This window comes from Atractosteus spatula (genome assembly GCF_055471065.1).
Source record: "Atractosteus spatula isolate fAtrSpa1 chromosome 10 unlocalized genomic scaffold, fAtrSpa1.hap1 SUPER_10_unloc_3, whole genome shotgun sequence".
In the NCBI taxonomy this organism is placed as follows: Eukaryota; Metazoa; Chordata; class Actinopteri; order Semionotiformes; family Lepisosteidae; genus Atractosteus; species Atractosteus spatula.
In genome coordinates, this window is record NW_028296623.1 from 2,078,965 (window position 1) to 2,102,500 (window position 23,536).

The 23,536-nt window shown below is 47.0% G+C and overlaps 1 non-coding gene and 1 pseudogene across 1 annotated transcript; one reads left to right on the top strand and one right to left on the bottom strand.

Moving 5' to 3' along the window:
* Nucleotides 1-17,970: 17,970 nt before the first annotated feature.
* On the bottom strand, nucleotides 17,971-18,089 carry LOC148812495 (5S ribosomal RNA; annotated as a pseudogene).
* Nucleotides 18,090-21,924: 3,835 nt separating this feature from the next.
* Nucleotides 21,925-21,997, top strand: trnav-aac (transfer RNA valine (anticodon AAC)). Its single transcript has one exon. It is a non-coding gene; the product is annotated as a tRNA-Val (tRNA).
* Nucleotides 21,998-23,536: the final 1,539 nt, after the last annotated feature.

The following is a 23,536-nucleotide window of genomic DNA, read 5'->3' on the forward strand; positions in this document are numbered from 1 at the left end:
TAAGCGTCAGAGCCGCCGTGAGCGCTACGGGGAAGGCAAGGGCTCAGGCAGAGCCTATCATAAGGCTGGACGAAGGGAGTCGACTGCAACCCGCCTGGCCAGGCTTGAACAAGCCCTGCTTGAGAGATCAGGACAGGGTAAACCTTCCGCACCGAATGCCGGAAGTGTGAATGAGCTTAGGGGGACCACGCCCCCTCCCACTGGAAGAGGCGGGGATCCATCCCAAACCCCTCCCTCAGTCTATCTGATTGGGTGGGAGGGCTCCTGCCTGGAAGAAGGCTGTGACTCTGAGTTGGGCGCTGACCCCGCCCCTGAAGTCAAAGAAAAGGCAGGCTTCCAACAATTCTTGGGGAATCTCAGCCAGAAAGGCAAAGCAAGGCGTATTTATATCAAGGTTTCTCTTGAAAACGTCTTAGATAGAGAAGCACTGATTGACACTGGGGCTGAAATTAGTTTGATGTCAGCCGATCTACTCAGCGAGCTCAAACGAGTAGCGAAAGGAAAAGGCATCAGACTTAAGGTAGAACCACGTAAGATAGATATTTCCAGCTATACCCAGGATCATGCCAGGATCACACACCGAGTGTGGGTGGCACTTAGGTTTGGGCCAATGAACGTGGTGCATCCTGTTTACATCTCTAGGTTTAAAACAGAGCCACTACTCATTGGCCAAGACCTGCTTGACAGGCTGGAGCCTCTGGTGGACTGGCAGCGTGGAAAATTGTGGGCTCAGGTCAAAAACCCTAAGCCTGTCGTACAGCAAAAAGGGGGGTTCAGTGGTTATGCTGTGATCACACAGTGCCCACTGAACACTATAGCTGAGTTGGAGGATCCTCCTGGTTCCTCTGGACGAGAAATAAATGTCTCTTCTTGCTTTCCAAAACTACAGGGAAGTCCTGCCCAGGCCAGCACTCCCACGGTCTCCCAACTACAGGAGCAGTGCTCCGAGCAGCTGCTTGACCCGCCAGGTAAAGCACACCCCTTTTTCATTCCTGGAGAAGAGTGGATCTCCCTGTCCGGTAATGAATGGGAGTCCTTTCTGTGCGCCCTGGTACCTCAGGGGGACCAGGACTACCACCCCATGGTGGTGGGAGGGGTCCAGGTGGCAGAAGTGCAGGTTGATGATGTAATTCTCAGCCTCAGCTCTGAGAAGTCCATAATCAGTGAAGGTCTGTTCGAGGACCTGTCGCGAAGCCGTCAGGTGACCCTGGTGACGCAATCACAGGTTCTGTGGTGGGCACCCCCACCTCATAGGTCCATTTGGAGCAAAGGAAGCTGTGCAGCTTCCATCTCCATCGGAAAAAGGAAGTTTGCTCACTACTTCCAGGTAGCACCTCAGCTGACCCACTCGGTCTGTATTGGTGCAGACCTGTTGGTTCGACTGGGCGCCCAGCTGGACACAGTAAACAGTGTGCTGTGGACACGGGTGAACCCAGATGCCCACTCTCTAAGTGGCGACCCCGAGAACATTCGGTCAGGTCAGACGATTCCTCAGGCCTGCCAGGTAGTAAACGAATCGGACCTGATCGTTCCTGCGTCAACAGCAGGGTTTCCGGTACGCCTTGTCCTAAAGAAGGGACAGAGGATGGATGCTGAGATGGTTTTCTTCCAACCATCAGCTCAGTTTATCAGACTGAACCTAGCAGTCTGTGGTACCCCCAGACTGGAACGGAATGGCCGAGCCACCTGCCTGTTGGTGCAAAACATAGCAAAACAAGATGTCAAAATCCCTGCTCGCACTGACATGGGACTGGTGATTGACAATGGTTTCTATGATTTCGAACTGGCCATCCCAGTACTGGGGCAGCTCCCTGGTCCCTTGGCCAGGGAGGGGGGAACCGAGCAGGTGTACTACACCTACCCCCGACGGATGATTGCAATTATGCCAATAGAGGGATTCTGCAACCAGGAAGTGTGCAGAGTGGACCTTAGCGATAAGGATGAGATGGTTGTGTATACAGTACACGCAGGTGTTTCGACGGACCACTCAGCCGAGAGTGCGACCCGGGATACCGCCATGCCGTCAAAAGCGGGGTTCCTAGAGCAGGTACAGGAACAGGTTGGTAAGGCAGATGCCCTGGAAACGGAAAGCCAGCGTCAGCAGCTGCGTCAGATCTTCCAGGATTTCCAGGAAGTGTTTGCACGGGACGCCTATGACTGCGGGGTGACAGATTTGCACACAGTGCGCATTCCTACGGCCCCTGGCGCCCGCCCAACCTATGTCAGGCAGTATCGCATTCCCCTCACGGCATACGAGTCCATAAAGCAGACGTTGGATGCTCTACTAGAGCGTCAGATCATAAGGGAGTGTAACTCCACTTATAACTCCCCACTGTGGCCGGTGCAGAAACCCAATGGTAAGTGGCGTCTGACCATTGACTACCGGCAGCTGAATAAACAGGTTCCTTTGTCACGATGGCCAATGATCTACCTAGATCAGGAGTTAGCCAAGGTGACAACAGCGAAATATTTCACCACAGTGGATGTGGCCAATGGGTTCTGGACCCTTAAGGTAGAACCGACAGACCAGTACAAACTGGCCTTTTCCTTTGGGAACAGGCAGTTCACCTGGAATCGATGCCCCTTTGGGTATTCCAACTCCCCAGCGGAGTTCAACATATTTCTGCACAAAGCCATGAGTGATGCAGCCGCCAGGGGCAACCTGGTCTATGTGGACGATATTCTGATGCGGAGTCGGACCTGGGAAGAACACATGGCCGAGATCAGGCATGTGTTGACCCAGCTCTTCCGTGCAGGGGCCAAACTGTCTCTGGCTAAGGGACAGTAGTGTAGGACCCAAGTGGAGTAAATGGGACTATTGGTTGGAGCCCAAGGCATACAGCCACAGTCCAGCAGAGTCCAAGCTATCCAGAATATGAGGTCGCCCACTAACCTGTCTGAACTGCGCAGCTTTCTGGGAGTATGTAATTATTCCCGGCAGTTCATTGAGGATTACGCTGAAATAGCAAGGCCCCTCCACAAGCTGTTGCAGAAAGACGTGCCCTTTGAGTGGGGACCTTCCTCAGAACAGACTGTGATGGAGCTGAAGCGCAGACTCGGTAGTGCACCGTGCTTGGCCTACCCTGACAAAAATAAGGTCTTCTACCTTGAAGCAGGGTTCTCAGAGCACTGCCTTGGGGCTGCTCTGAGTCAGGAATATGACCACGAGCGAAGGGTGGTGGCGTATGCCAGTCGAGCCCTGAGCCCAGTGGAGCAAAAGTTCTTGGACTGCGAGAAGGCCCTGTTGTCTACGGTCTGGTCGGTAGAACACTTCCGTAGTTATGTAGGGGGACAAAAGATCATCATCGAAACCTGCCACCAACCTGTGACATTCCTGCATAGCCAGAAACTGAAAGCGGGCAGGGTGTCAAATAGCAGGATTGTGGCATGGATGATGGCCCTACAAGGCTATGAGATAGAGGTACGTTATGCACAGAGCAAGAAAATGTACCTGGGACAGGGCCTGACTTTGGGCCAAGTGTGTCACGGCTGTGACACTGACATGGAAGCTCCAGAAACAATTCCCGCTGCTGAGCTACCGAACAATCATCGGTACTACGATGAGAACGTGGGCCAGGGCTTGCCCATGGCCTATGTTGACGGTTGCTCTTTTCGCCACGAACAGCAGGTGCTAGCAGGGGTAGGTGTAGTCTGGCAAGACAATACTCCCTGTGGGCCGACCCGCTATAAGCTAGGACCAAAGACTACTCAGTATGCGGAAGTAGCTGGGGTGCTGATCACCCTCCAGCAGGCCCTGACAAATGGCCTTAAACAATTTGTCATCTGTAGTGACTCAAACTACGCCCGACATAGCTTCGTGTCCCATCTTCCGTATTGGAAGGGTAACGGCATGAAAAATGCCCGGGGCAAGGAAGTAAAGAACAAAGAGTTGTTCCTGGCCAGTGACAAGCTCACGACCGAGGCTGGAATGATGGTTTACTGGAGGAAGGTGAAGGGACACTCCCAGGTGAAGGGACCCGACAAAGACGGGAATGATGAGGCCGACCGGCTGGCCAAATCTGGCGCCTTAGAGGGTGAACCCTGGCAGTTCCAGCAGGAATGGCTACCCCCAGAAACCGTGGCTGAGGTCAAGGCGGTCACCCGAAGCAGGGCTAGACAGGATGTCGGAGTTGACCCTCAATCTGTAGTGCTTGGGTCACAGGGTTTTAACACCGATCTTGCGGAAATGCAGAAACAGGACCCAGCAATTGGGCAAATGTATCAGCATATCGCTGACCCAGTGCGTCAACCTCTTTCGGAGCAGGTGCTGAGCCAGTCTCCTGGCAGGAGCTGGCAGAGGTGAAAGACAACCTAAAAATTATAAAGGGGTTGTTGGTTTGTGTACCAGTTGCACAAGGTGTCCCAAAGTGGGTAGTTCCCCGCTGCCATCGGGGGGTCATGATCCAACACGCTCATGACGAGCCCTGTGGGGGCCACCGGGGAATCAAGGCCACGTATGACACTATCCAGCAGGTGGCATTCTGGCCTCACATGGGCCAAGACATCGCCGCGTATGTAAAGGGGTGTCTGACGTGTAGCCAGTTCCAACCATCACGGCCCTTGCACCGTGCACCACTCCAGAAAAAGGGCATGACATTCCCCTGGTCCAATCTACAAATGGATTGGGTGGGGCCACTGGTGAGGTCATCCAGAGGGAACAAATATTTCCTCACTGTTACGTGTGCATTCACAAAATGGATTGAGTGCCTCCCAGCACCCAACAACACGGCAGAGACAAATGCAGTGCTGTTGGTGAACCATGTGTTCAGTCGATGGGGACTCCCCCTGACCGTGGACTCGGATCGGGGAACCCATTTCACAGCTACAGTAATGGCAACCCTGTGGAATATGCTTGGGGTCAAGGCCCAGTTGCATATCTCCTACCACCCTCAATCCTCGGGCCAGGCAGAAAGGGCAAACCGAACGGTGGTTAGTATGTTAAAAAAGTTTGTCTCCCCCAGCAGTAGGGACTGGGACATTAAGCTGCCCCTGGTTCTGATGGCCATCCGAGCCATGCCCCATTGCTCTACAGGGGTCCCACCTTTTGAGATGATGACAGGTCGGAAGATGACTCTTCCCCTACACTGTCTTTATGGGGTGGAGGACCTGAGCACGACGGGGGCTGCTACGGCCCATCAGTATGTGTCAGACTTGCGAGCACATCTGCAGGCAACCTTTGCTTTTGCCCAGAACAATCTGGGAAGGAGTGCAGAGGGTAGGAAAGCATACTATGACCGAAAGGCAGTTAACCAGGAACTCCAAGTAGGAGACAAGGTCCTGTACTTCCAATTTGCCAAACCCACAGGGGTGGCCCGGAAGTTCTTACCCAGTTGGACAGGACCCCACGAGAATGTCGATAAGGTATCACCGGTAGCTTATCGAATTCGGATTGAAAAAGGAAGGCAATCTCTGGTCTACAAGTGGGTGCATCGCAACCACCTCCGGTTGTATCGCCCACCTCAAATGGCGCCGGAGGACACAGAATAGGGTTAAAAGTCTAAACCCGATCAAGAGGGGGGTGCCCTTTTGTAGCTGCAGGTAGTTAGGTACTGTAGTGTAGGTCCTCCTAGGAAAATATATTCAAAATTATAGTGGAACTGTACCATGTGCCTCATCTGTGTTCCAGAATGGGAATCCTAAAACTGCCACGGCTGGTCCTGACAGTGCTGTGGATCGCCTCGACACAGCCCCTTGAAGTTGTGGAACCCGGTCCTCCTACCAGCATAGTCCTGCAGGACGCTCCCGGATTGTTGTTAACAAATTGCAGAACACATACTCAGCGAGTGTATGTGCGGCTGGACCCAAGTGATGTGTTTCGGAAGCACATCAACATGAACAGTAGGGTGTCCTATCATGGCAGGCAGTGGGCTAAGGATGCTGTATGGCATGCCCAGCTAGACACTATACACATGCTCCGCCAGCTGAGGAAGGCAACAGTCAGCCAGGAGGAGATGACAGGCCTCAGCCGCCCCAAAAGGTTCTTGGGGGGTCTGATTGCTGCGGCCTCCGCCGTGGGTTCGCTATTTTCAGCTGGTCTGTTTGCTGCTAACACTGTCACCCTGACCACCCTGAGAAGGCAGGTGTCTGGGTTACGTAAGGAAATGCCAGAAATTCAGGACAGGCTGTATCAACAGCAGCAGCGGCTGGAAAGCCTAGGGAAAACCTTCCAGGGCACAATATTAGCAGTAAACCTTCATGCAGCAGTGTTAAATAACACCCTCCACACCGTGGGCAGGATTGTCGACGTGTTACAGTGGGATTATGCTTACGTGCAACAGGTCAGGATGCTGATGCAGGATTTGCTTAGGGAGCTTAGTGCCACGGTAACTAGCCTAGCCATGGGACAGATTCCAACCTACTTGGTTCCACTGTCCTTAGTAGAAGAAGTACTGAAGACAACCACTTCCGAGATGGTGCAGCCATTGCAGGTACATCTTGCATACAGTCTAGGCAGTGCCATTCCTATACATGTCAACCCCGAAGCCAAGGAAATAGGTTTCCTGTTGAACTTTCCCATCGTGAGTAGCAAGGATATCTATAGACTCAAGTCTATATCGAACGTTGGCTTCTGGAGGGGAGACATGCATGTGAAGTTGACCACCCCACCGCTCGTAGCTTACCAGGAGGATGATCCAAATTTGTATCTTGTTCCAAACCTGGAACTGTGTATATCAACCAAGGATATCCACTGGGTATGCCCGAGTAAGCCATTCCTTAGGGACACAACTCAGAGGTTGTGTGGTATCAGAAAGGGGGCTGCCACTGAAAAGTGTAAGGCCACAGTGACGAGCAAAAGTGAGGTTAATGAACCCCAGGTTGAGCAGGTGGGAAAGAAATGGCTGGTCAGCACACCACAGTTAACGGTTACAATAACCTATGACAGGCATGATACAGCTACCGAAGTGCAGCTACCCAACCAAACAGTTTCTCTACAAGTTCCTGAAGGAGCTATAGTGCATCTCAACGATTTAGCACTGTATCACCTGGAGTCAGAACTGTATGAAACGGAACTCGAGATTGTGGACGCTTTCAGAGGACACAGCGTTGACTTGGATGAGAGAATCCAAGAGACAGTAAGTCTTGAGGGTGTACAGGTAGTCGAATTTGTTCTTAACGACACAAACTTAAAAACTACACTGGTAGGTCCCAAGCACAGTCGTTGTGGATCCTCTGGGGCGCTAGGAACAATAAACGTGGTCATCTTGACACTGCTGCTGGGTAGCTGGATCATGGCTGGGGTAATGTGTTGGATGCTGTTCTCTCGTATCAAAGCCTTGTGGGGTAGTTTGAATGAGACAAAGGGAGCAATGGTTTATCACCGAAATCAGGTAACCACTCCCAAACGTCTGCCTGCTGCAGAGCTATCCGATACTGATAGTGAACTGCCGGAAGTTTAAGGTCTAGGGCTAATGATGATGCCCAATGCCTCATTCCTAGGTACCTTATAACTGAGAGCAGGTATACGCAATGTTCTTTCCAACACTATTTCCTGTACAAATTCTCGAGAGGTAGAACCCACCGTGGTACAACAAACATCACTTAACTCTGTTTTTGTTTTGAAGGCAACAACGCCTCAGGACCTCGTGACCTTCAAAAAGGGGGGATATGTAGCGGCAATGCTTGTTAATAAGACAGAATTAAGCGTTGGTATGCTCCTAAAGGAGGCCCCATCTCACCCTCCATCTCTGTGGTGCAACCACAGAGAAAGAATTCATGCAAGTTGATTTAAGATGTTTTTCTTTTGATAAGAAGCAAGCTCCCAGACGGGGATGCCATTAGCTAAGCCTGGCTATCATGATCAATGATCATCCATTGGCGCCTATCAGTCTAGGGAGTGCCGAATGGACATCTGGACTGCATTCCTAAGTGTCAAGAGTAAGTGACTTATATCTCACCTTGACCAACCAATCAGGGACTGGCAGGGCGTGGTAATACCACGTTGGTCTCCAATGCCCGCCAAACTCTCAACCAATCAGCACACATCTGGGTCTTGATCAAAAAGGGAGCGCAAGCTCAGTTCTGAGCTCTCCTTGGCCATTTTCGCGCATCCTCAGAGACAATCACGTGACAACTGCTGTTGTCTGCAAAAGGACTTGGACTTTGTTCTAAGCGCGAGGCCGAGGATCCCGTACGTACTCAGAATTCTACCAACGTGAATGCTCCGCTTGATCAACGGCAGCCTACAGTTGGACCCTCGTCGACAACCTGAATAGCTTATTCAGAAGCAGCGCTGGACCGGGAACGAACCAGTTTCTTCCCAGGCAAAAGAGTGACTTGTGAGGACTCGCGGTCACACTCTGTGCATAGAGACTTTCTACTAGCCAGCTGGTAGATCCCCTCGGAGCAACGACTGCCCTGTGCGCCACAGTCAGATTCCTCCGCCCTTCCTACTCCGAGCTGCACCTCGACTGGTTGGCCGGTAGCCAGAGGACGCCGACACAACGCCCATTGGACAACCGCTGCAACAGAGCCTGTCAGCTGGTTTGGTGTTCGTGCCGGGAAATTCCAAATCCATACACAATGGATAAGTAAACCCCATGTTCTACATTGCGTCTCGAGAATTCAATTGTACCTCAACACAAGTTGTTATCAATTTAATTCATGAGTAATGTATTTACTTCCGAGTTTAGAGTAACAGTGGGTAATAACACTGATTAGCGATTCGGTAACCGAACGATATATATTGAAATATATTCTCTGTTGTGTATCTCTTTGTGTTTGCATCTCTTCAAGATTATATACCTTGTATATTGATAACCCTCACAGTAAGGTCTGCCGCTTGTATCCAGGCAGACTAGTATATGTTTGGTGCACAGTTTATATTAATAAATGTATCTCGTGTATTGAACCCGTGTGTGTGCGTTGTTAGTTGTTCTGACGATTGATTTTCTAAAAGCCCCAACGAACAACCTCGTGATTACTGCTACAATTGATAATTGTCTCAGTAAACCCATCAAACCACTACAGGCTCCTTATCCAGGAGGCAGGCTCAGTGTTTTTCACGAGCATCAATGCACAGTTTTTGTGCAGGTTCATCTGAAAAGAAAAGACATCTCATGTCTCCCTCTGTCATCTGTGAGCTTCAGCAGTTGTCTTTGTGATGACCTTGCCGTTGTAATCACACACCACCTCTCCCTTCTGGAAACACCTGGAAGTCACAAACTTCTTCCCCTTCACAGGATCGTCAGTGATGCTCAGGCCTTCCCAGATTTGATACTTTATCAACTTTTTAATTTGCATGTCATTTGGTGGCAGTCCTGTGTTGGGCTTCCACTTCTCAAGCACTTCAGACACTGTTGATACATTGGCTGACCAGTCCATCTTCTCTATCTCCTTTCACAGCTGCTGACCTGGGCATTACAGCGCAGTTTAGTGAAGTAAAGATGAAATGGCTGATAAAACACAAATAAAATGCAATTAAGGTACATTCCAGATTTTCTTAAATACTGTACATGATTGGAGCTATGCAGGTGGAGGTCTTTTGTTCGGTATTAACATGGATTTTAATTGGCTTCTATGAAAATTGGCCATGGTGTGAGTGAGTCCTGTGATGGACTGGTGTCACATTATGGGTGATACAGTACTTTGCATCCACTGCTTGCCAGGATGGTTCCAGTTGTACCACAACCCTGAATTGAGTGGATGGGTATATCAATGTAGCCATCAACTTGCATGTTCCTCTTCTTCACTCAATGCAAAGGAAGCCAGCTGTTGTTTGAGGTTTTGTGCTCTTTAATAGGAATTATGACCATTTTTGTGCCCACTTGTTGAAACAACACTTTCTTTGCACCCATTCCTCAACCTGTAATAGCGAGAAAATAAAAATGAATACACCAAACTGTAAAAATCCCATATATGTAATTTCTTACTTTTGTTGTATGAAAGTATTCTTACTGTCATGTTCTTTACCACCCCTGGGTGCTACAGGTGCTTCAGCTGGAGAAAGGCCTGCAGGTAACACAGTACAAGAAGCTGCTCAGGCAAGGTGATGTCTTGCCCAGTCTGTGCAACACATCTCTCTTTGCAACTATCAACACCTTCCAGCAATCCTTCGTACTTGGTTCTGGACTCTGCAACTGTCTATATCTGTGGGAGAAATTAATACTCATCAACTTTTTTTTGTATTCAGATTAAAAGTACAACTGAAAGAAGATTTAAAATGAAAATGACCTATTTTTAGTAATCTCTTGGCAACATTGTTACTGTTCTTCTTCTGAATATCCTTTAGGATACTTTGGAAGTTGATGATGAGGTTAACCAGGCTGGGATCCTCTACTTTCACACTGATATCATTTAGGATGTAGCCCAGAAAATGGTTTATGTTCTTAATATAATTAGCAATGATTTGGTGAGACAGTCCAGTGGTCTTCATTTGGTTACAATAATTGTTGTTTTGGATAGGCCCTTTACAAAGTTTAAGGAAGATGCAGATGGATCCATAAAAACAGGAATCTGGAAACATTTTCTACCTGACAAATGTAGAGTCACTATGTTTATGGCTGAGATTTCACATGGGTGAATTTTAAGCTAAGGAGTAAAAACATGTGCTATGGAAATATCACTGCTCAATTTTAAATGCCTTTAAAAATAAATACCTCCTGAGAGCAATCTGCCACTCCAAGATCCTTGGTAAGGTCCTGTTTAAACCCAGCCAGGTGAGGAGCATCCAGGGAGTGCGTTCTGTCCAGTCCAGCCTGGGTCACCGTCTTCCTGAGAGCCTGCTGATGGCTTTTAAGAACTGGGGGGACAGTAGGAATACAAAATACACATTTAAACATTTTTACTTCTAAGACAAACTAGAATACAAGTATAAAACAAAAGATACATTTGGAAAAAATAGAAAGTTCTCCAGAACTCACATCTTCCCCTTCCTCTTCCACTTCAGTCTCTGGCATCTCTTCCTCCTGGACAGCAGCCTCTTGCTCAGGGCATCTGGACCACTGGTATATCATTTTAACATACCCTTACATAAAGGTAAAGGTTAGAAATGAAACAGAAGAAGCCTTATAAATTATAAATATCTTACCTTGCTGATGTGTCTTCAGGATTCCACATAAAACAGTCCATGGACTCCACCAGTCTCACATTCTCACCACACATGAGCCCTATGCTCTTGCAATCCCCGACCTGCCCATTCCTCAGGTGATTCAACAAGTCCTCCCTGGCCTGGAGAAGGAACTTGCTGATCTCCTCTGCTGAGGCTCATTTCATACACACCCTCTTTAGGTGAAGAGGAAACTGGTCAAATGTCTTCAGGCAGGTCTTGCACACCAGAGGAATCCTCATGGGTCTCTCTTGAAAATAAATAACTTTTGTGTAAAGGAACAAGTCAAGACTGTTTCAGTTTCTTAACCGAGCCTTAATTTTCTCTCCAATAGCTTCACCATATTGTTTATTGTATTTTTATCAGAATTATACCTTGCTCTAAAATAATGACTTTATAAAACAACTTAACTCTTACTTGGTCTTGTTCGCAGTCTTTCCAGTAGAAGTTGTTGTAGAATTTAAAAACTGCTGTGATAATTTGATCTGCCCGAGTGTCCTTCCCTAACCCAGTATCGATAGCTTGTTTACTGTAGGGTCCAAAGGTGGTGTTCTGCAATTTCCTCCCATAATGTTTCTTTGATCAGTTGGAAGCAAGTGTGAAAGCTTCCTCCCAGTGGGGAAGCTCAAGATCCTCTAGTTGTATGACAGATTTTCCTCGTAGTGCTCTTCGAGGATCTGCAGTGTGGTGTGAAGCCAATTTTTGGAATTGCTTACCAGCTTCAAATATGTGAGATTGGGTGAGCTTGGCAGGTTTTATGAGGCGCTTGAGTTCCTCGTTCTTCCGTCGTAGGCTGGTGGGTGCTCGGTTCTCCCGTCCAATAAAACTGCTGTGTTTTGTAAATGGTGGACTGTTTGGATCATTTTGTAGATGATCCTGGTTCCTTGTTGGAAGGTATCCTGTCTGTTTGACATGTTTGTTGTGTAGGCAGTGTGGAGGGTGACCGTACGGTTGCGTGCGTTGTCAACTCTGGATTGATCCATACTTACCATTTAAATGCCTAAAGCTTCTTTGACACCGTTAGGTTTCCACTGTTAGGCAGCTTTACCTCTGTAGAATCTGTGGCTCCATAGGAAGACAATCTTGCCTTTCTGTGTGTCGCTATGTTTCTGCCTGGGTCTTCTTCAGGCATTGTTCTGGAACACTGTGTCCATGCTGGCCTGTTTTTATCCTGTTTTGTAAGGGGCAGTGTGTTGTAGTTCCTCCTAGGGGGCTAGTTTGTATCCTATGGTCTGTGTTCCTTCTGTACGTTTCTGTATGAGTAGGTGTAGTTTCAGTTGGTGAATGGGTTTCTGCTTTCCCTGGTGGAGATTATGCATGGACCATTAACATCTCAATAGGCAATCAGGGTCTTTTGTTTTCCTCCCTAGTAGGACTGTGCAAGCTGTGCGAGTTTCCATAGCTGATTGGTTTCAGTTATTCTTCTGTTTGTTGCATGTTAGTATGGTGAAGAGTTCCAGTCCTTTTAGGAATCTGGCTAGTTAGGAGAGGGGAGCAAAGCTCCTTCTCCCAGATTTTGTCCAAGAGGGGACCATCTGGGACAAGGAGAGCACTCTCCTTCCAACGACTAAAACCCTCCCGGTTTTTCTGATGTTCAGGTCTTGTGTAAAGATAGTATTAAGTCTTTTGATCCACTCCCTTTCCTTTTTCTTTCTTTCTATCTCTGTCCAGTTGGGGTTGCTTTCCAGTCCCGTGGTTCCTGATGTACCTGTGTTGTGTCAGCTGGGTTCGGATGGAATTACCCGTTCCTCCCACATAGGTCACGCCGCACTTCTTGCACTGGATGCTGTAGATGGCGTTATTGATGTTTTCTGAGAGTGCCCTTTGCAACTGGAAGATTTCTTTAGTTTCTTTGTTTTGGATCATTGTTTTCTGTTATGAAATGTTTGGCTCTTTGTGTATATGATCTGTTTTGTACAGGTTTTAGCTTGCTTTGGACTAATTAATGCTGAAGGTTTTTGTTTTTTTCTGTGTGCAGATATGATTTTGTGCTCCCTTAGTATGTTTATGTTTTCTAATATCATGGTTTTTGGTTGGTTTTTATGCTGAGTTGAGAATGTGATGTGTTGAAGGGTATTTTTCTGTCATCTGGAGTTTTTCTATTTAGAAATGTTTGTGCCACATTTTTGAGGAAACTTTGTGTGTATCTTCTCTGGCATAAAGCTTGGAAGAGTGTGTATTTGGCTTCCTCAAAGTCTTGTTGTTGTGCACAGATTTTGTGCAAGTGTAGGAGTTGTGATTTTACCAGTCCTTTTAAAGTATGTTTTGGGTGGAAGCTATCCTTGTGCAGTAAGCCGTGTGAATGTGTCTTTGAAAAATACCTTGATGTCCAGTTTGTCTGTGTTGTTGAAGGAAGAAACCTTGTATGTGGTGGTGTCTAGGAAGTCTATCAGGCTACCATGCTTGGTGTATTTGAGTTTAATGGACCTGTGGTGTGTGTTGAGGGTGTTAATGATTTCTTGTAAGGCTTGATATGTGCTGCCTATATGTTTATTTTTTATATCTTTGCCCTGGGATGGACTGGTGTCCTTTCCAGGGTGTAGCCTGCCATGTGTCTATTTCTTGCCACGTTTTAAAGTGGAGTTACAATCTTACTATTTTTACAGTTTTAAATTGACATTTACAAATGTAAATTGAAGCACCTACCCACCTGAACTAAACTATGTCAGCATGTGTAGTCTGCAAAGGAACAAGTAATAGGTTTATTCCATACTGAAAAGAGAAGAGAGAAAACTCAATGTTTCGGCTGTGAAGCCTTCTTCAGGTGTGAGAAAGACATGGCAGATTACAAAGATTAAATAGCACAGAAGAACAAAAGCTGGGAGAGGGGAGGAGGCAGGAGCAGCAGAGAGGCCACACAGGAAGTGCAAAATGGAGAGAGGTGAAGAAAGGTGTGAAGTCAAAACCTGCAAGAGAATAGAGAAGATTACATTAAAATAAGTCAGTCATTGAGAGATCCTGGCTATTTGAGGTGAAAAGAAAAACTATGGGCTTGGAGAAATCTTTAACCTTCCCAGCCCTAATATGTTCTCTGAAGCATTCTCCTAGTCTCCTTTCGGTTTCCCAAATGTAGATAGCTGGACATTTTTTGCAAGAGATACAGTAAATGAGATACAGGATGTTGTCAGGGTTATCTGGAATTGTCCTGTGATGCCCTGAATGTCGTTAGATATGTATTTGCAAGTGATGCAGCGAGTGCTATTGCAGGGGAAGGTGCTGAGTGTGAGGGAGCTGTGAACAAGAAGCTTATTTGGTGGTCAGCGATAAGAGATGATTGGGCGGTCAGAAAAAAGAGTACCAATGGAGGGATCGTCCTGTAAAATGTAGTCATTGTTAATGATGGTCCTGGGGATAGAAATTGGGTTAGGGTGGTAGGGAAGCACCGAGGGAATGCAGTTGTGAGACTGGGAGTTCCTGATTGAGTTGATGATCCGAGGGCTGTTTTTGGCCCGGGAGTAGAATAAAGCGACACCTTTCATCAAACATTTTGACAGGTACCACGCCCCCTTTTTCAGCCAATGGGAGGCCGTCATGGGCAGATGTCCTGCCCCCTTATCGGCCAATGGTGCAATGTTATGGGCGGATGTCCCGCCCCCTCGAGAGCCAATGGTGTGGCATAATGAGTGTTGTTGTCCCGCCTTCCACCCCTAGCAGCCCCAGGCCTCAGGGTCCAAATGCCCACCACCGCATCCCCTTCGATTTATAAATAAGTGTGTGAAAGAGCGTATTAGCAACGAGGGATGGAAGGTGATCATGTCTGCTGCAGGTTTGAATGCAATCTATTATAACCCTAGGGAATCGGCGGTGTGGGAAGTCTGGTGAGTGCAGCGAGTTTCCGGGATGTGAGCGCACGCACGCACGCACGCACGCACACTGACTGACTGAGTAAAGTGTCACAGAAAGAACTCGCAGGACAAATAGCATGTGAAATGTGAACCACTTTATTTCATCAGTAGGTTTAAAATTACAGAAACATCCCAGTATACACTTTTAAACTTTTCACACACATTACAGACCACTGCTTGCAATCGCCAATTAAATGTTGGTGCAGAAAATTAGTTGTAGCTATCGCCCCAAAATTGTTCAGAAACTCAGCAGCATCTGAAAAAGCATTCATAACGCCCTTTCTCTTGCCATTTCTATAGCCATGAACACCGAACTCGGCGACCTTAACAGAGCAAATAAAGTAGCCTGAGTGATCAGAGGGACGGTGTTACCACAGGTTCTATGTAAAATACGTTGTATTTTGGAATACAAACCACTGAATCCGCCAGGCTTCAGTTTCTGATCTGAAAACATCAGAATCACAGTAATTTCACTCATGTTCTTTACATGCACATCTATCTCTTTAACAAATTCAAGGACATTAGCATTCAGTTAATTGATTTTCATTTCAAACTTTGCAGAAAGAAGAGTGTAAAGCACTATTTGTAAGAATTCTTACGTATACATTCGAAATTTTTCGTTCTTCTCACAATGGCACACCTGTGTCTGTAAAACAGAGTGAAAGCTCTATTCACATTGCGAGTATTTCACAGCCCTGGTTTTACATAGATCTTTTTTCTTTTCTGTAAAAATAAGTATAAATAAGTATAAAATAAGTTTTGCAACGCACCAAAAGTCACGTGTAGTATTTTTCCATCTACCTTTACAAGTAAGGAGCGTACATACTCATATGGCGAGCGGTCGTCAATTATTTTTCTCAGCAAGTGCTTTATACTCCGCTCAGTATCATCTGTAAAAGTATAGGCACCCAGGCCACTGGCGATGTACAGAACAGCCGATAAAATTCGGGCTAAACTGAGACACTTATAAATTTCTAATGCGGCAAACAACACATCTTTGTACTGTAACATGACCAGGGGAAGGGTCATTCATAACAGGTATTTTCGGAATTACCTACTTAAAATACTAGATATGGACCTTAGCAAAATGGCTGCCAAAAAGAATCAGCTGACCGGTAAATGGAAAGGGTCTACCCTGAGAAACAATGAGACATAGCTGAGCCGCATCAGGAACCGAAATATAAGTGCCCTGGAGGCAGTGAACAGGGCGGAAGCCGATAAGGTGAATGCGGTTTGGAGGAAAAGAGAGGAAAGAGGTGTATGTTAAAGACTGGGCTAAAGAATAACGGACTACTGAAAGGAGAAAAGGTTTATGGTTTTTGGATTACGGACACTGGATAAGGATACATCGCGGATTGGCTTTATTACGGACTTTTGGAACTCGGATCGGATCAGGATTAAGGGAACGGATTACGGACTGTATTTGGAAGATAGTTGGAGGAAGAAATGCCACGAAACTCAGGAAAGAAAAGTGTGGTGTGAGTACTACTTTCATTTACATAAACTTTCCCCCGGAGACACCACAGTACCCATCCACGCACCCGACAACCAGGCATGTGTGACCCCAGTGACCTGGATGATTAATCAAACAGGCCGCGCATTCATCAACCACAACCTCCTTTAAACAATGGTTGAAGTTGCAACATACCACCGACTTTACAATCTGATCCATAGCATCGGGCTCATTAGAGCCATCGTTAGCTAAACTAGGTTGAACATCATCATTAATCACATTTTGGCGAACACACATGAACAGACACGAAACATTCAACCTTGATGGTAGTTTGAAGATTGATGTGTCGACCTCTTCGTTATTCTATTAAAGGAAAAAAGAAAAGGAAGGCTTAACAAAATAAATAGGCATGCTTTTTACCTAAAATATTTAAATTGTAATGCCTCTTTTGTGTTAGAGTTCTTCGTTTGCTTCGAACTTGCTGTGGTTTAATATTTACCATTTGTAGCAACTCTTCATCAGTCGTTGACGGACCCGCAACACCTGAATCACCATCAGAGTTCACATGACAGCCACTGTCACACACCACTGAGTGCTGGGTCAGCTTTTGCTAAAAAGAAGACAAAGTGTTGAAAACGAAATACGCTAAACGCAGATTGAAACAACAATTCCACTATCAGAAAAAATATTTTAGCAACCTACTTCTTCAGTTTGCATAGCAGAGGAATCCGATGATTCACTACTCAAAGAAGCCATCTTCGCAGCAGTCAATATCGGGGCCACACAGCTCAGGTGTCACACTTCAAAACTGGCAAGTCGGCTAATTTAAACATAAACTCCAAATTTGTAACCATGCTCAAGACATTTTTCAAATGGTTGTGATGTTTTAGAACGCCCCACCATATCCCCCAGCCCCAAAATCACACGTGTTTTATCGAGAGTGAAAAGTAATCACGTTGAATTAAAATATGTAAGCTTATTTCAATGACAAATTCTCAACAACTTTTCAAAAGTTTGAAATGATTTTCCACGTACCGTGAACGTAAAGTCTTTAAACCTTAAAAATATTAACATGCAACCCAAGCCTCAAATGATGTGTGTTTCTCTAGAAAAGAAATTACATTGAATCAAAAAATGTAAAACTTATTTTATCTTTTGAGAAGAGCATTGTAGGGCGGGTCTTTATATTTTAGTGGATAGGTCATAAAAGTGTTAAAATAATTGAATAAGACACATTTAGCAGCGATAACTTATAAGCACGAGCAAAAATTGATCTTTATAACACTTAAAGATTTTAACAATATAACAGACTTTACTAAAAAGTTTACTTTTAAAATAAATATTACATCACAACATGTCCACACCCAGGCACCTGCCGTTAAAGGTTATGGGATGTAGAGATACAGTATATAAGGTTCATGATAAGAATAAATGGCTGGCAATAAACCTTTTCTTGATCCTTTGCGGACTTGTAAAACTGTTCATGATCAGAATAAAAAACGCTCATGCTAATACACAAGCACCTGTGTCTCACCAAAGCTGACAAAAAACCAAAAAATCGCACTACACGTGTGAACAGGGGAATGAGCGAGCGAGCGAGCGGGGATAGGGCGCCTCCTGCGCTTAAAAGCTTATAGCACCTGGTATTCCCAGGCGGTCTCCCATCCAAGTACTAACCAGACCCATCTCTGTTTAGCTTCCAAGATCAGACGAGATCAGGCATGCTCAAGGGGGTGTGGCCGTAAGCGAGAGTGAGACTCGCTGGCACCCTTCTTATAGAGAGGACAGCTCCGTCACCTCTTTTACGACGCTGCTTTTTTTCCCTTGCGTTTTTCTCTTCTTCCCACGTTCTCTCTCTTCACTGCCTTCGTCCCGCTCTATTTCACTTCAGCCTTTCACTTTTAGCGGCAATGCTTGTTAATAAGACAGAATTAAGCGTTGCTGTGCTTTTTCATATGAGGCCCCATCTCTCTGTTCATCTCTGTGGTGCAGCCACAGAGAAGCTATTCATGCAGGCTGATTTAAAGATGTTTTCTTTTGATAAGGGACAGCTCCCAAAGGGGGGTGCACTTAGCTAAGCCTGGCTATCATGATCAATGGTCATCCATTGGCGCCTATCTGTCTAGGGTGTGCCAGATGGACATCTGGACTGCATTCCTAAGTGTCAGGAGTAAGTGACTCACATCTCACCTTGATCAACCAATCAGGGACTGGTAGGGCCGAGTAACCCACGTGGGACTCTGATGCCCATGGAACTTTCTGCCAATGAACAAGCTGAAGTTAGACCTAGACCATATGGGAGCACACAACCCCGCTGTTCCGGGCATCATGCAAGCAAACTACATAAATATGAGAAAACACGCAAGAGAGTTGTCACTCAGACTGTCGAAGGGTCGATGTATACTGGGGCTCAGTTGAAATGCAACGTCAGGACTTTGCCGAATTAGGTCACACGAAGAGAGCACAGCCTTTTCTGCCCTGCCGTGTGTGTATCGGTAACTCGCCGTGATCGTATAGTGGTCAGTACTTTCCGTTGTGGCCGCAACAACCCCGGTTTGAATCCGTGTCACGGCAGAATAGGGGCGTCCGCTTTTACTACTTGCGCGAATGAAGGCAAAAAAAAGCCAATCGATGTAAACGAACGGCGCTTTACAGAGGAGTACTGCCTGACTGGATCGTTGATGAACGACAGAGGCCACTCCGACCTCTTCTCGGTTTTCTTCAATGACTTACTAAGGATCTTCTTCACATTCGCCCATGCAGGGGAAGCCAGTTACACCAAAGCAAACGCAGGAAAGTGCATTTCAAGCAGAGACCAGGAGGGACTTGTTTACACCGAGAGTGGTCGGAGAATGGAACAATGCGCCCAGCCCTGTTGCTGGAGCCGATTCTTGATGAGATCTTGGGCTCACTAAGAGGCCCCCACTGGATGCTAATCTTTCTGTTGTTCTTGCAGGTCCTGCGCTGCTTTTGAGCCGACAGAGCTCGTCCTGGTCTGTCGGCACAGCCCAATTGCAAATGATCGGCTCCGCGTACAGAAGGAACGTGTGTTTGGTACAAGAGTGCATGAAGGCACCGGAAATACATTGGGAACAAATGACCGGTCGCTCAAGACCTCTGTGAAGTACAGGAGCGTTCAAAAAGAGGCTGTTTCCGCCCGGTCTCAAACCGGGGACCTTTTGCGTGTTAGGCAAACGTGATAGTCGCTACACTACGGAAACCTGCAGGGACCGCTGCTGGTGTCTCGCTTGCGTTTCGGGCTGAGAAAGGGAAGCGTCACTTTAGGCAGGGGACGCTGGAGAGAGGAACAAGGGGCGTGATTAAACAAAATGCTGAAACCCATGATCAAACTAGGGACCTTTAGATCTTGAGTCGAACGCTCTCCCAACTGAGTTACTTCGGCTGTGCGCATCACCCCCAGCCACCTGCTCCAGCCTTCCTGTGTTGTGGCATGAGCACACCAAGAGGAGCGGGAGAGTGTTCACAGCGCAAGGTGAATCCCCAAACAGTGTGCGTAGAGACAAACAAAGCTGGCCTGTTTCCACCCAATTTCAAACCAGAGATCTTTCACGTGTAAGGCAAACGTGATAACCACTACACTACGGAAACAGTGGGAAAACACGCCCACTGGCAGTGAGTATTCAACTTCACTGCATTACTGCTTGAGAATTCAATTGTTATCCCAACTAGTTGATATCAATTTATTTCCTTAGGGTTATTTACTTGTTTTGAATATCTAATGTAGAAGTTGTAAACAAGTTCAATTACGAAACGGTCTAAATGAATGATAAACCGAACGTATGTTCTCTTGATATATGTAACTCTTGGTAACTGACTGAATATATACCTTTTGTATTCTGATAACCCTCTCGATAAGATCTGTTAGGTTTATATGATTATTCTATGTATTAATAAATGTATCCTCGTGTATAAGTACCTGAGTGTGTGCGTTGTTTGAGTTATATCGCATGGTTGGATTCTAAAGCCATCAAAAGAATCAATTTTGTGATTTACAGCTACAATTAATAATTGCATTTCGCGTCTGAACAGAAAACACAAACGACCAACTCGGAATGACTTGCCTTTGACGCTTATCAAAGCGTTCTTTGTGCATCGAACAGACCCACTCACCATGTCGCAGGGCTTCCTGCTTTCACTTCAATGTGCTTCCTGATGTCGAGTCGTGTGCCGTGCGGAGGCTCTGAAAGCGAGAGCAATGAAAAGGTGCACGACGCTGTGAAAGAAAACAGAGAAGTGAAAGGCAGTCCTTTCTCTAAGGAGGTAAAAGGAAAGCTTTCTACTCCCCGTCGGGGAATCGAACCCCAGTCTCCCACGTGACAGGCGGGGATACTTGCCACTATACTAACGAGGAAGACATTGCACTTGCCGATCCCCGGCATCGTGTCCCGACCCAGTGTGCTGGAAGGCGACGCGTGCTGTGATTCCTTTACGGAGCAGAAATGACAACCGAGGAGCCGAGAGTTCATTTCAGCATTTCGCGTCTGAACAGAAAACACAAACGACCAACTCGGAATGACTTGCTTTGGACGCTTATCAAAGCGTTCTTTGTGCACGACGACTGCGCCGCCTAGCAGATACAAATGGGTTGTACAACTCTGAACTAGCAAATGGAACAGGGCTAAACACCCTCTCTTTTAGCCCAGGTTCGATCTGTCTCCCAGAATCACCAGGGCGCACGCACACACACACACACACGTGCCGTTGAAGTGCTCTGCTTCATTTCAAAGGGCAACTCAACATTCACTCCTACCCCGAGAACAGAAAAGACAGCGTCCGCAGCAACAACAGCTCAGGTCTCTGCACAGGAGCTAAGCTGCCCCCATCTCCTCTGCTCTGCGGCTCCTGCGGAGTGGAGTGGAGTCCTGCCTGGAGCCGTGTTTGCAGGCGGCGGCTCCCCGCGCTCTGTCTGTGCGTCCAAGAGCTCCTGGGAGGAAGAGAGAGGCCTCCCACTCGGGGGCTTTTCCACGGTCTGTGTGAGGAGGGGCGGGTGTGTCCAGTAGCTTATCGAGCGGAAGCCTGGGGCGGCGGAGAGCTGTGATTGTGCAGACCTTGAGGTGTCACCTCTTTGTCTGCTTTCCCGCCGCCCCTCCGCCCAAGTTTTGCTCCAGAGTAGCCCGGCAACCCCTCACACCTGCACGTGTCACAACCTAAGGTGTGGTCATGAGACACCCATGGGGTGCTGTTCTGTTCTTGCTAATTGTTTCCTGCCCATGGCAGGCAGGAGTCCATGCGAGGAAGATGCGCTGGACAGAGCTCAGAGGGCGCAGCTGGGTGGCTTTCCTTCTGAGTGACGTTCCTGCAACACTCTCCCGCTCCTCTTGGTGCGCTCATGCCGCAACACAGGAAGGCTGGAGCAGGTGGCTGTGTGCTCTGTGCACCGCCGAAATGGCTCAGTTGGGAGAGCGTTAGACTGAAGATTTAAAGGTCCCTGGTTCGATCCCGGGTTTCGGCATTTTGTTTCATCGCGCCCTTTGTTCCTCTCTCCAGCGCCCCCTGCCTAAAGTGACGCGTCCCTTTCTCAGCCCGAAACGCAAGCGAGACACCAGCAGTGGTCCCTGCAGGTTTCCGTAGTGTAGCGGCTATCACGTTCGCCTAACACGCGAAAGGTCCCCGGTTCGAGACCGGGCGGAAACAGCCTCTTTTTGCACGCTCCTGTACTTCACAGAGGTCTTGAGCGACCGGTCATTTGTTCCCAATGTATTTCCGGTGCCTTCATGCACTCTTGTACCAAACGCACGTTCCTTCTGTACGCGGAGCCGATCATTTGCAATTGGGCTGTGCCGACAGACCAGGACGAGCTCTGTCGGCTCAAAAGCAGCGCAGGACCTGCAAGAACAACAGAAAGATTAGCATCCAGTGGGGGCCTCTTAGTGAGCCCAAGATCTCATCAAGAATCGGCTCCAGCAACAGGGCTGGGCGCATTGTTCCATTCTCCGACCACTCTCGGTGTAAACAAGTCCCTCCTGGTCTCTGCTTGAAATGCACTTTCCTGCGTTTGCTTTGGTGTAACTGGCTTCCCCTGCATATTGCACTCAGCAGAAAGTTACCCCGAGCAAAGACTCCACCCCTCCCAGAAAACAGCACTCCCCTTTGGCAAAGCAGTGGGTGGAGGAAGCCTTTGCTACCATTATCAAACACAGAAATCGTTATAATTTAATTTTAAAAACATGGCTAAGCATGGGTTTAAAGTATATTCAACGGTGCAGGTGCATTCAAAGAAATAGAGTTTCCCAAGCCCTCAGAAAGAATTACCATTTCTAAAGATGTCTAGTTTCAAGCATTAACATCCAAACTACCTGTCTTAGCTGGAGCAGGGAGCTTGCTAAGCCACCTGAAAGAATTACCATATCCAAAGATGTCTAGTTTCAAGCATTAACATCCAAAGTACCTGTCTTAGCTGGGCCAGGTAGTTTGCCAAGCCATGTGAAAGAATTTCCATTTCCAAAGAAGTCTGTTGTAAGCCTGGTTCAATCATGACCATCCAAAGTATCGGTCGTCCCTTGGGGCGAGAGGGTTTCCTGTGTGTCTAGGATGTCTACTTCCCTTAAATAAAGGGTGAATATGGGTACCATAGGTATTAAATCTCTCAAAGCTCAGAGTTAAACTAAAAAACCCTTGGTGAGTGTGTTATAACATGGATGGGTATTTATAGTCCAGTGCCTCCTATTTGGTGTCCCCTGAAGGCGTTTTGAACCCAGCAGGTGACACTGATTTAGCTTTACTTGGCCCTGATTATACAATAAAGGATAAGTAATCAGAAAGAGGTGGTATTTCGATTTTACAGTACATAAAAAATACATACATTCCACAGCTCAGCATGCACATGGTGAGATTCCTGATATTAGATTAATAAAAAATATCAGGGCACTGAGGCTAATTAATAAAGATGCTTTTGACTGACTGGACCTTGGAGCAAGGTGTGTAATTTACAACAGACATCTTTAGAAATGGTAAATCTTTCAGGTGGCTTGGCAAATTTCCTGCCCCACCTAAGACAGATACTTTGGATGTTAATGCTTGAAACTAGACATCACAACTGATCGTATTTTACTAGAGATTCTGTTTGGGATTCAGATGTGCATTCGGACAGCAATCCCTTTCAAGAAATGATACGTTCTGGATGAGGTCAAAGGTGCTGGAACACTGTATTTCGGATGCGATTGTGTGTCTGGG